Source organism: Sorex araneus, chromosome 7 (assembly GCF_027595985.1).
Source record: "Sorex araneus isolate mSorAra2 chromosome 7, mSorAra2.pri, whole genome shotgun sequence".
Lineage (NCBI taxonomy): Eukaryota > Metazoa > Chordata > Mammalia > Eulipotyphla > Soricidae > Sorex > Sorex araneus.
This window is the reverse complement of record NC_073308.1, coordinates 38,303,120-38,317,682: the sequence shown is the minus strand read 5'-3', so window position 1 is coordinate 38,317,682 and position 14,563 is coordinate 38,303,120.

Genomic DNA, 14,563 nt, shown 5'->3' with positions numbered 1-14,563 from the left:
ATTCACGTATCCTTCTCCTTCTGACTTGCTTCACTCAGCTTGATACTCTCCAGCTCCATTCACATAGCAGCAAATTCAAGATTTCATTTTTTCTTATAGCTGAGTAATATCTCATTGTATGTGCATATATATATATGCATCACAATTTTTTTCTTTTGGGGTCACACCTGGCAATGCGCAGGGGTTACTCCTGGCACTGCACTCAGGAATCACCTCTGGCAGTGCTCAGAGGACCATATGGGATGCTGGGAATCAGCTGGGTCGGCCGCGTGCAAGGCAAACGCCCTACCCGCTGTACTATTGCTCCAGCCCCTATGCGTCACAATTTATTTATCTAATAATCTGATATTGAACAAGCGGGTTGCTTCCAGATTTTGACTATTGTGAGTGAATAGTTCTGCAGTGAATAGAGGAATGAAGACGTTCTTTCTGAGTTGAGTTTTTGGACCCTTGTGATGGATGCCCAGATATACAATTGCTGGTTCACAGTACTAGTTTCTTGAGAAGTGTCCATATTGTTTTCCAGAAAGGTTGAACCAGTTGACACTTCCACCAACAGTGAATGAGGATCCGCTTTTTCCCACATCCTTGCCAACACTCATTGTTTTTTGTTTTGTTCAGGAATTAAAATACTTTTTTTTAATTGAATCACTGGGTGATATAGTTACAACATTGTTCATGATTGTTTCAGTCATACAATGTTCTAACACCCATCCTTTCACCAGTGCACATTTCCTACCACCAAAGTCTCCTGTCTCCCACCCGCCCACTCTCCAGCCCTGCTGCCATAGCCTGCCCCTATGGCAGACATTTATTTCTTTATATATAAGTTTTTATTTTCCTTTTAGGCTCTTCTTTATAAATATATATCTTATTTTCATTTTAGGCACTGTGGTTTGCAATACTGTTACTGAAAGGGTATCTTGTGTATCACTTTACCTCCTTTCAGCACTTATTTTTTTGTCCAAAGTAATCATTTCCAACTATCATTGTCACAGTGGTCTCTTTCTCTATTCGAACTGCACTCCCTCTCCCCATTTGTGGCAAGATTTCCACCATCGCCCTTGTTTCTAATCTCCTTAGATAGTATTCTCATACTATGCTTTTTTTGTTCTTTTTATATCCTGCAAATGAGTGCAAACACCCTGTTTGTCCCTCACCCTCTGACTCATTTCACTCAGTATGATATTCTCCATGTCCATCCACGTACAAGCAAATTTCATGACTTTATTTTTCCTAACAGCTGCATAGTGTTCCATTCTGTAGATAATCCATAATTTCTTCATACACTCATTGGCTATCAGGCACTTGTACTGTTTTGAGATTCTCTCTACTGTGAATAGTGCTGAAATGAACATAGGAGTTGCAGATGGCTTTTCTGCATTGTGGGTTTTTTTGGTCACAAGGGATATTCCCAGAAGTAGTATTGCTGAGTTGTAGTTGTATGGAAGCTCAATTTCTAGCTTCTTGAGAATATTCATATGGTTCTCCAGAAAGACTGAACCAATCAGCATTTCCACCAACAATGGATGAGAGTCCCTTCCCCTGCATGCATGCCAGCACTTGTTATCCTTTTTGATAACAAGTCTCTTTGGCAGGAGATGATATAACATTGTTGTGTTGATTTGCATCTCTCTGATAATTAGTTTATGTAGAGCACGTTTTTCATGTGCCTTTTGACTATTTGTATTTATTCTTTGAAAAAGTTTCCGCTATCTCTTTCCCCATTTTTTCTGAGGTTGCATGTTTTTTCTTGTAAATTGCTACCAGTGACTTATAAATATTGGATAATAATCCCTTATCAGATGAGTGTTGGGTGAATATATTTCCCATTCCATGGGCTGTATTTGTATTTTGGTCACCATTTTCTTTGAAGTGTAGAAGCTTCTTAGTTTAATGTAATCCCATTTGTTTACCTTTGTTTCCACTTGTTTGGTCCTTGAAGATGCCTTTAGCTTTGATGTCATGGAGAGTTCTGCCTATGTTTTCCTCTATGTATGTATGGATTCAGGATAGCTATCCTGCAGCTGCCGAGACACTGGGAACATGGAGAAAATCCTTTGAATCTAGAGCAACAGATGCTCAAAGACTCACGTGTGCAGTCATATGACAAAGTTTATTAGGAGAGGCAATGGTTAAATAGAGGCTGAAGGAATGTGCCTATGTGCACTAGTGAACAGACATTGGAAGAAGGAAGGGGGTTGTGGCTAGGAAGAAGCTCTCAGAGCACTGTTCTTGAAACTTTAAAGCAGAGACAAGGTATGAGTATTGCTTGAGCCTTGAGTTAAATGACGAAGAGTTAATTTGGGGTCTCACTGTAGTGCATTCAAAAAGATATACAAAATTTTTTATAAGGAAACCACATTTGAACCTTTTCCAAAGCCAATAGTAAGCTGGCAGCAGATAAAGCACAACTCTCTCATAAAGCCTCTGAAGGTCAGCTTCCAACACACAAGTCAACAACATATCATCTATGTAATGAACAAGTAAGCCTTAGGAAAGTCCTGCTGGACCGGATGCAAAATCAAATTGACAAAATACTGACATATAGTTGGAGAATGCTTTGAGGCAGTACTGTCCAATGATAGTGATGCACTGGGGAGCGATTAATAAGAGAGGGGACAGGAAGAGTGAAGCATTTACCATCATCAGGATGAATAGCGATAGAAGAAAAACAATCTTATAAATCAATAACTATGTTTGTGGGGGGTGGGCTATACAATTCAGCCTGCCAGAGCCGTAAAAGATCTTCTCCCCAACAAGTTCATGGGGATAACAGCTACTAAACACTGAACTGTGCCAAAGCGTCTCTCTAGCCCCTTGCACTGAAGTCTCTTTGAACTCTGCATAACAGAAGAGGAATCCATACCTTTATCAATCCCTTTTAAATTAAACAACACCTCTTGAACAAGCCAGAATTTTGGCCATTATTTGTGAACTATAATGGATAGATCTGTCCTGAAGTCAAGAAACCCTTTAAGTTTTTTCCCCATCAATTTCCAAAGTCATAGTGAGGCAGTTGCCAAGATAAACTAGGCCAACAAAGGCAACTAATGGATTAGTGTAGCCAAATCCTTCTGTTCTGGTGTGGGTAAATCACCCACATGGATGGTCTAGAGTAGAAGCAGTAATTAAGCAATGCTTAATTCTCCTTTTTTAAAAAGTCCAAACTGTAGGAACTGTAATTACAATAGTCAGTTCTCTTGTATCATCATCATCATCATCATCATCATCACCATCATCATCATCATCATCCCGTTGATCATCAAATTTCTTGAGCGGTCTCAGTAGCATCTCCATTTGTCCTAGCCCTGAGATTTTACAAGTCTCTCTTTACTCGTCCTTTCCAATGGTGCCACATTGGAGGCTCTTTCAGGGTCAGGGGAATGAGACCCAGTATTGTTACTGGTTTTGGCTTATGAATACACCATGGGGAGTTTGCAAGGCTCTCCCATGTGGGCAGGAAACTCTCGGTAGCTTGCCAGGTTCTCCCAGAGAGAGAACGGGACTATAAAATGTCGCGCGGCCACAAAGCAAGTTCTCTTGTATAGTCAGAAATTATAACTTCAATATGAACTGTGATACCTTTTAAAGTTAAGCTGCTTTCTCACAAGATAAGCACAACCATGCTGGCAGAAATGGGCTCTTTTACTACTAATCTAAATTTATAAGGGCACTGAGCAGCAGCGATTAATAATATTCCAAGAGTAAGGAATATCTAAAGCCACGGTACCTGTTGTTGCAGGCTGCAATAGACTCACAGGTTGCAGGTCAGGAGCTACAGGTTCTGGAAAGCTATAGATCTTTCTGAATTAAAGCACTGCATGTGTTCTATAGATGTCCAAAAGGCTTTAGAATTAAAGATCTTATAACATTTACCATACTTGATAAGAAAATTTGCTTCTCATTACTATTTAACCAGGACATATTTATTTAAAAATATTGGTCTCTAGAGAATCGCAGAGACATTATAAGGTTAAAATATATATTATCAGAAACATCCTAATAATAACATGCATATTTTTTAATTTATCACATATATTGCCAATTCTCTATTATTATAAACCACTAAAGTTGAAGCGACTTTTTTGCAGCTGGCTGTTTTAAAATAGTCTCTTTTTTCTCTTCAGTTCTAATATCAGAAATTATCTCCCTAACTAGCAAACAATAAACCTTCTGAGACTGAGCACTCCTAGGGGAGTTACAAATAGAGCTTTGTTCTTTGAAGCTACTAATTATTGCAACTGCAAACATACCTTTTTCTAAATAACTCAAAAACTTTAGTTATAAAAAGTTTCAGTGGTCAATTTTCCCTAGACGTGTTAAACTTTTGTTTATCCATGTTGCCTTCCAACATGGTTAACCATACTTGGAAATAATTAAAACAAGTAACTTTATTTTATCTTTGCATTAATCAAGAATCTTGAATGACTAGGGGCTGGAGCAATAGCACAGCGGGTAGGGCGTTTGCCTTGCACGTGGCCAGCCCGGGTTAGATTCCCAACATCCCATATGGTCCCCTGAGCACCACCAGGAATGATTCCTGAGTGCAGAGCCAGGAGTAATTCCCGAGCATCGCTGAGTGTGACCCAAAAAGCAATAAATAAATAAATAAATAAAAAGAATCTTGATAGACTAGATCAAGTTACTATTCAAGTACCTGGAATTAATTCTGTTCTCTTACATTGATAGAAAAACATTCAATATCCAATTTTATAACCTTAAAATTTATGTCTTGAACTAAATTGATCTAAATTGCTGCTTTTTGAATCATTATTTATATTTTACCACAATTACTTCAAATCATAAGTTTCCTAGGTTAGTCTAACAATTTCATATATAGTGATAACACAGCAGATAAGGCGTTTGCCTTGCACACAGCCAACCTGGGTTCAGTTCCTCCGCCCCTCTTGGAGAGCCCAGCAAGCTTCCGAGAGTATCTGGCCCACACAGCAGAGCCTGGCAAGATACCCGTGGTGTATTCGATATGTCAAAAACAGTATTGGGGCTGGAGAGATAGCACAGCGGGTAGGGCGTTTGCCTTGCATGCGGCCGACCTGGGTTCGATTCCCAGCATCCCATATGGTCCCCTGAGCACCGCCAGGGGTAATTCCTGAGTGCAGAGCCAGGTGTGACCCTCCCCCCCTCCCCGCAAAAAAAAAGCCAAAAAAAAAAAACAGTATCAACTCATCTCACGGTGGAGACATTAGACATTACTGGTGTCCGCTCGAGCAAATTAATGAGCAACAGGATAACAGTGACAGTGACAGAAACAAAGCAAACATATGCTTCCAGACACAGAAAGAAACCTTGTATTTTATCAAACTCTTAGATGCCAGCATAAGAAAATGTTTGAACTGCCAATGTCCAGAAAAACACGAGTAAACATTAATTTAGTTTTAATTTCTACTTCACCTTTGTTATTTGCAAAAAAGAAGAATTTTTCATTAAATTTTGCTAAGGCTTTTATGGTAAAGCTCTGCACTGTCTCACAGAGCTCTCATCTTACTGCTATTTTTTGGCTCCAATTACACAAATTTTCTTTGCGTTCAACACTCAGTTTAGAGGCTTCTCAGCCTACATCATGGCATAGCATGGCCCCAAGGCATCTGGACTTTCACATATACACACATGCACACATGCTCCAGAGAATCAGTTTGCTGTTACTCTGAATCCCTGTGACAGGGTAGCTGAGGTGAGATGGGTCGAGAAAGACAGGGCATCTCTATAGCAAGCTGATTGAGACTATCTTCAGTGTTTTTTTTTTTTCTTGCTCTGTTCCTAATCTTTTTCTCAGAGTAGCAGACAAAGAGCTCTTCTGATATTAAGCCTGAAAGTAAAATTATAACCAAGTCATTGTAAGCAAATATAGTGAGACATTATCATTTTCAATTCTACTTCTAAGTTAGAGAATTAATCTTTTTTTTCAAACCATGAGCTCATTATGGGCAGATCTTCTAGCCTGAGAACGAGATGTAGTTAAATTCTTTTGTAATGTAATTACAAAAGAACTAGATGTAATTAAAATCTTTTGCATTTTTTTAAGGCATCTCCAGGGTTTCCTGGTCTAGGTCATTTTCAGGCAGGGAGGTTTTGATGTTGGTGGACCCCACGGGTGGCTCACATGAGTTGGGAGGAGAGAAAGACAGTCACCTTCTCCCACTCTAACTCTGCCACCTGGGACCTGCTGGAGACTAGGACTGGTAAAATCTGCGATGACTCCCTGCTCAGCATGGGCCTGAGCCCCATTAGCCCCATAAGCTGGCCGTCAGGCCACACCTGAAGTCCACTTGGTCAACCAGGCACGGCACGGGAGTTGAGATCCCCACCACCCGATTTCTCGGGGAGCCACTGACTCAGGCTGGAGTGAAGATTTGCTCTTTGCAGAAAAGGAGAAACCAGTCCCAGGCCTGATCCAAGGTTCTCAGGGTTCTTGTCTAAATCACAGAAAAGAATTTCAGGAGTAGACAAACAGTGGAGGAAAACAGATTTTATTTGGAGAGTTTTTGAAGGTGTGGAGAGAGAGAGAAAGAGAGAGAGAGACAGACAGACAGAGACAGAGAGACAGAGACAGAGACACAAGAGACACAGACACAGAGACAGAGAGAGATAGAGAGACAGAGAAAGACAGAGAGACACAGAGACAGAGAAAGAGAGAGAGACAGAAGAGACAGAGGCAGAGAGACAGAGAGAGAGGGAGAAATGGAGGGAGGGAGAAAGAATAATGCGCTCAAGAGAGAACACAGGCTTCTCCAAGAGTGGAGAGAGCCTTGAATGGGCTTTCGGCCTGGCTTTTATAGGCTCTTCTGGGGTTGTCTTGATTGGGAACATTCTGGAGTCTTCTCTGGGATGAGTCATTAATAAGATTAAGGGAGAGATCGGAGGGTTTTTGAGGAACTTCATGGGGAGGGGGTCCAGTCTCCTCAGGGTCTGCTGAAGGTCGTGTCAGGTCTTGTTCTCTGTATCCACAGGGTGGATCAACCATGGAATTTTCCTTCCCAGAAATTTGTTGACCTAAGTTTCGTTGCCGAGGGCCTTCCCTGTCTACCTAAGTTTCAGTTTCATTCTAAATTTCCCCCTCCTCTACCATACCTTTATAGCTGTTCCATGGCTATTGAAGACCCCTTCCAGGGGCTCCTGATCTAAGGCCCATTTTGTAGCCACCAGGCAGCTATGGGAGGTACTCTCCAGGGTTTCCTATTTTCTTGCACCATTTCAGTGCTTAAATACATTATTTCTTATTCTTTGCCCTACTTCAGTTTCTTAAGTTCCATCGTCTGGGAATGATGATTTATTAATAAAGAATCTAACTCTGCACTAATTTTATTCCATTTTTTACCGCACTCGCCACATTTATGTGGGACCTCCACATTAAACTCTCAGCCATTCGAGGTTCCTGAATCTGTCCTCCAACTACTGAGATACTGGAAATGTGGAGGTAGCTCTTCAAATGTAGGACAACAGATGCTCAATAGACTCATGTGCAAGCAAGACCAGGACAAAGCCACCCACACCAGCCATAGACTTGTTGTCATATAACAAAGTTTATTAGAAGAGAAAATGATTAAATAGAAGTTTAAAGAATGTGCCTATATGCACTAGTAAAAAGCTGTTAGAGGAAGGAAGGGAGTTCTTATGGCTAGGAAGAAGCTGCAAATAATGAAAGAGAAGAAGGTGATATTATAAAAACAACCCCATTCACAATTGTGCCCCAGAAAGTCAAATACCTCAGAATCAGTTTAACTAAGGAGATAAAGAACCTATACAAAGAAAACTACAAAATGCTAATTCAAGAAATAAAAGAGATCATAGGGAAATGGAGACACATTAGTGCTCATGGATTGGGAGAATCAACATTGTCAAGTGGCAATACTTCCCAGAGCATTATACAGATTCCGTGTAGGCCCTATAAGGATATCCATGACATTTTTTCAAAGAAATTGACCAAACACTCCTGAAATTCATATGGAACAATAAACCCTCATGAATAGCTAAAAAAAAAATCCTTGGAAAAAAGAAGATGGGAGGCATCACCTTCCTCAACTTCAAACTGTACTACAAAGTGGTAGTGATTAAAGCAGCATGGTACTGGAATAAAGACATACCCACAGACCAGTGGGGTAGGGTTAAATATCCTGACACTCACCCTTATATATATATGATCATTTAATCTTTGGTAAGGGAGCAGGAAATATGAAGTAGAACAAGAAAGTCCTCTTTAACAAGAGATGTTGGCAGAATAGGACAGCCACATGCAATAAAATAAAATAAAAAGGACTCAGACCTCTATCTAATGCCATGCACATTAGTCAGATCAAAATGGATTAAAGACCTGAACATCAGACCTGAATCCATAAGGTACGTGGAAGAAAATGTAGGCAAAGCCCTCCACGATATTGAAGCTAAAGCTATCTTCAAGGATGAAACGCCTGTCCAAGCAAGTAGAAGCAAATATAAACAAATGGGACTACATTAAACTAAGAAGCTTCTGCACCGCAAAATAAAATTAGTGAACAAGACACAATGATAGCCTGCAGAATAGGAAAGGTAATTCATCCAATATCCTTCTGATAAGGGGCTAAAATCAAAGATATACAAGGCACTGGTGGAACTTCGCAAGAAAAAAAATCCAAGCCCATCAAAAATGGGGAGAATAAATAAACAGAAACTTTCTTAAGGAAGAAATTTGAGTGGCTAAAAAACACATGTAAAAATGCTCTTCATCACTATTCATCAGGTAGATGCAAAGGAAAACAACAATGAGATATCATCTCACACCACAGAGACCGGCACACATCCAAAAGAACAAGAGCAATCAGTGCTGACTCGGATGTGGGGAGAAAGGGACTCTCCTTCATTGTTGGTGGTAATGCCAACTGGTCCAGTCTTTTTGGAAAAAAATTCAGACATTCCTCAAAAACTAGAAATTAAGCTCCTATTTGACCCAGCAATATCTCTTCTGGAATATAACCTGGGGGCTCCAAAACACACAGCCAAAACACCATCTGCACTCCTATGTTCATTGAAGCACTATTCACAATAGCCAGAATCTGGAAACAAGCTGAGTGCCTGAGAACAGACGAATGGATAAAGAAACTATGACACATCTACACAGTGGAATACATGCAGCTGTTAGGAAAAATGAAGTCATGAAATTTGCCTACAACTGCATGTACATGATAGCATCATGCTAAATGAAATGGGTCAGAGGAGAGAGGTATGGATATAGAATGACTGCATTAATATATATATGCATATATAGCCATATATATATATATATATTACTAATATCCAGAACCAGGGAAAACAAGGTCTAGGTCAATGGTTGGAATCAACTCCAAGTGTGTGTGTGGCAGAAGGTAGGTAAGTTATAGAAGGGGCCACTATGATAATAATAGCTGGAAATGATCATGCTGGATAAAAACTGAGTGCCAAAAGTAGGTAAAGGGATATCACTTGTCCCTTGTATCACTTGTCATCCCATTGATCTTCGATTTGCTCGAGCGGGTGCCAGTAACATATCCATTTGCTCCTGCCGCGTGCTAGTGTAGTCCAATGACATCTGCTCACTCCAGGAACAGGAAGAGCCTCAAATCATTCATTCAGGGTTTTGACAAAGAAGTCTGACCATTCTTCCTGCACTACCTTTTTCAAAGGGATATACAACTTTCATATCTGGAAAATAACCTTTCAGCATCTATATTACAAACCACAATGCCAAGAAAGAGAGAAAGATAGTGAGAGAAGAAAAATGCCTGCCATAGAGGCAGGCTGGGAGTGTGTGGTGGGGGATGATGGGAGGGAAACTGGGGACACTGGTGCTGGGAAATGTACACTGGTAGAATATGGGTTTTGGAACATAGGATGACTGAAACCTTATCATGATCAGCTTTGTCAGAGTCTACCTCACAGTGATTCAATAAAAAAATCTTTTAAAAATTAAAATTTTATACTTAAAAATATAATGCAATAATCCCATAAAGTGGGGAGTGGAAATCATAAGCACTTTCTGAAGAAGACAGTTGGATGTCCATTAGACATATGAAAAGGTGTTAATTGACACCTATAATCTGGGAAATCCTAGTGAAGTTTCAATAAGATAGCACCTTGGACCAATGAGAATGACCACATCTATCTATCTATCTATCTATCTATCTATCTATCTATCTATCTATCTATCTGTCTAAAAGACTTGAAGCAACCCATGTTGGTGGGATATGCTGAAGAGGGACTCTATTACATTGCTATGGGAATATTGTCTGGTTAAGTCCCTATGCAAAACAATATGGAGATTTCTCAAAAAACTAAGAATCAGGCTGTAATATGATTCAGAGATCCTGCTTCTTGGTATATATCCTCAAGCCACAGAAATATTCATTAGAAAAGATGTATCCACACCTATGTTCATTGCATCACTTAGTAAAATATCCAGGGCATAGAAACAACTCCAATGTCAAATGATAGAATAGTGAATAATGTGGTATATACACACAATATATAATTATATACAGCCATAAAAGTGATGAAATCTTTCAACTTGCTTCAACTTGAATGGCTCTTGAGGATATCATGTTAAGTGAAATGAGTAATAAAGAAAAGGAAAAACACCATATATTATCGCTAATCTGTGGGTATATAGAATAACATGTCTAGGGAATGGAAGATATCAAAGGGGGGCAAAATATTGACTTTAGATTACATAAAAATATGCCAGAGAAAAAGAAATACAGGGTGGGGAAGTAAAAAAGGGGAGGTCTTTAAGTAACGTAGGGGTAAGTGTCAGTGAATATATATCAAAACCATTGTACCTAATAGTACTGTAAGCATGGAGACAAGTTGCAATAATTAAACTCTTTAAAAAGTATCTATCAATTATTTAGGTTGGGAACTGTGAGGGAACGGGGGGGCCGGGGTACCCGTGAGGGAGGGATGTGGACACTAGTAAAAGGATTGGAATTGACAAAATGTGCCTGAAACTCTATCATCCATAACTTTGCATATTATAGCCTCTAACAAATTTTAAAAAAGAAATAATATGAATTACTGCATGCTTATTTTATAGCCAGATACTTAACTTTGTTGGTTTTTTCTTTTTTTGTTCTTTGCTTTTTGTTTTTAAGGAGAATATTGTAAAGTCTTTAGAGTTTGCTAGATATAGCATCTACAAATACTGATAGTTTGACTACTTTTCTAATCTAGAAAATATAGGGGTCACTCCTGACTCAGGAATTGCTCCTGGCAGTGATCAGGGGACCATATGGGATGCCGGGAATTGAAACCAGCTTGGCTGTATGCAAGGCAAACGCCTTACCGCTGCACTATCATTCTGGCCCCTATCATTTCTTGTTTTGTTTTGTTTTCTTTTTGGGTCACACCCGGTGATGCACAGGGGTTACTCCTGGCTCTGCACTCAGGAATTATTCCTGGAGGTGCTCGGGGGACCATATAGGATGCTGGGATTCGAACCTGCATCAGCTGCGTGTAAGGCAAACGTCCTACCCGCTGTGCTATCACTCCAGCCCAAAGGCCCCTATCATTTCTTAAGAGTAAAATAATGAATGGATGTTAGATCTTGCCAAATGCCTTTTCCAGTATTATTCATATAATTCTACAATTTTATCTTTCTTTGTATTGATGTGGTTGACTTTGTATTGTTGTTAACTGAATTGCTTGTGTTATACCATTCTTACATCTCTTACATCTTTGGATAAATCCTCCTTGCACATCATAATTGATTATTTTGATGTATTATTTAATTCTGACTCTCTGAGAGTCTCTTGCCCACATGCCTGGCTGTCTTCCCCGGGGGCCCTCGGAGGGGGTGGGCTCCAGCTTCCCTCCCTACCCCGAGCAGACCTCCCGGCGGCCGAAGATCACCGGAACCTAGCTGCAGCCATGCTGGAGGCTCCTCTCTACACGTTTGGACAGGCCTCATGCATGAAGGTACCGGCAGAGGAACCCAGGTGTGTGTAATCCCATCAACGGTCAACATCCAGAGACTTAAAAGCAAGCTCTCAGAAGCGCGCGTCCGCAAGCGGCCTCGCGATATCTTTAGCCTACCTCTCCCTCTAGGAGAAACTGGCAGTCTTCTGAGAGTTTCCTGCCCCTATGGGACAGCCTTGCAAGCTCCCCATGGTATATTCATATGCAAAAATCCAGTAACAAGCTGTATCTCATTCCCCTGACCCTGAAGAGCCCCCAGTGCAACATCGTTGGGAGGGCCAAGTCAAAATAGACTTCTAAGATCTCAGGGAAAGGACGAAATGAGATGTTACTGAGCCTGCCCAAGAAATTGGTGATTAACGGGATATTGTGATTGTGATTGATTATTTAATTCACATTGCTAACATTTGTTGTAGATCTTGGCACTCATGCTAATCATATAAAAATTAAAAAACAGCAATGTGATTTCATTACATTGACACACATTAAAAATGTGCTGACACAGATGTGGGAAAAAGGGAACCTTTGTCCACTTGTTCAAGGGAACGGCAACTGGGTCAGCCTAATGAAACAGTCTGGACACTTCTTTCTAAAAAATAGTAAGAACTTGACTACCATATGCCACAGCAATTCGACTTCTGTCATCTACCAGAAGAACCCCAAACCACTATTTCTTAAAATTTATTCTTTAATTGAATCACCATGTGGAAATTTACAAAACTTTCAGGTTTAAGTCTCAGTTATACAACGCTCGAACACCCATCCCTTCACCAGTGCACATATTACACCACCAAGAATCACAGCATACCTACCCCTCCCCCCACCTCCCCAGTCCCCCACCCCGCATGTGTAACTGGTAAATTTCACTTTACTTTCACTTTACTTTAATTACATTCAATATTTAAACAAAAAACTCAGTATTATTGATTTGGAGTTTCTCCCCTCTAAAGTCGACCTATTGAAAAGAAAGCATTTGATAATTTGTTTTCCATTGCTGAGAATGAAGAGATATGAGGTCGAGAGGCCACACAGCCGCACGGGTTTGGATTTCTTTATTTTAGTATTTTAGTAACTAAGTCCAGAGAAATATCTGCCAGAAATCGCACATTGTAAGCTTGTACCTCTCAGCTACATTATATTCCACATATGAGTGCAATCTTTCTATACCTGTCTCTTTCTTTCTGACTCATTTCACTCAGCATAATACTTTCCATGTTGATCCACTTATATGCAAAGTTCATGACTTCATCTTTTCTGACAGCTACGTAGTATTCCATTGTGTAGATATACCAGGGTTTCTTTAGCCAATCATCTGTTTTCGGGCACTCTGGTTTTTTCCATATTGTGGCTATTGTAAACAGTGCGGCAATGAACATGGAAATGCAGATGTCATCTCTCCTACACCTTTTTGCCTCTCCGGGATATATTCCCAGGAGTGGTATTGCTGGGTCAAATGGGAGCTCAATTTCTAACTTTTTGAGAATTGTCCATATTGTTTTCCAAAAGGGCTGAACCAGTCGGCATTCCCACCAGCAGTGAAGGAAAGTCCCTTTCTCCCCACATCCACGCCAACACCGGTTGCTTTTGTTTTTTGGACTGTGGGCCAGTCTCTGTGGTGTGAGATGATATCTCATTGTTGTTTTGATCTGCATTTCCCTGATGATTAGTGATGTTGAACATTTTCTCATCTGCCTCTCAGCCATTCAGATTTCTTCTTTGGGAAAGTTTCTGTTCATTTCATCACCCCATATTTTGATCGGGTTGGCAGTTTTCTTCTTGTGGAGTTCAACCAGTGCATTGTATATCCTTGTTATCAACCCTTTATTGGACGGGTACTGTGTAAATATCCTTTCCCATTCTGTAGATTGTCTTTGTATTTTGGTCACTGTTTCTTTTGAGGTGCAGGAGCTTCTTAGTTTGAGATAGTCCCATTTATTTATCTCTGTTTTCACTTGCTTGGACAGTGGCGTGTCAGCTTTGAAGATACCGTTGGCTTCAATGTTGTGGAGGGTTTTGCCGACCTTGTCTTCAATGTACCTTAGGGATTCTGGTCTAATGTTGAGATCTTTAATCTGTTTTGATCTGACTTTTGTACAGGGTGATAGGTGGAGGTCTAAGCCCATATTTTTGCATGTAGCTGTCCAGTTTTGCCAGCACAATTTGTTAAACATGCTTTACTTGCTCCACTTCACATTTCTTGCTCCCTTTTCAAAGATTAGATGATCATATATTTGGGGGTGTGTGTCAGAGTATTCAACCCTGTTCCATTGGTCTGCAGATCTGCCTTTGTTACAATACCATGCTGTTTTAATGACTACTGCTTTGTAGTAGAGTTGGAAGTTGGGGAGGTTGATTCCTCCCATTTTCTTTTTCCCAAGAATTGCTTTAGCTATTCGTGGGGGCTTATTGCTCCATATGAATTTCAGGAGCGTTTGCTCCATTTCTTTGAAGAATGTCAAGGGTATCCCTATAGGGATCACATTGAATTTGTACAATGCTTTGGGGAGTATTGCCATTTTGACAATATTAATTCTTCCAATCCATGAGCAGGGAATGTCTTTCCATTTCCTCGTGTCCTCTTTTATTTCCTGAAGTAGCGTTTTATAGTTCTCATTATACA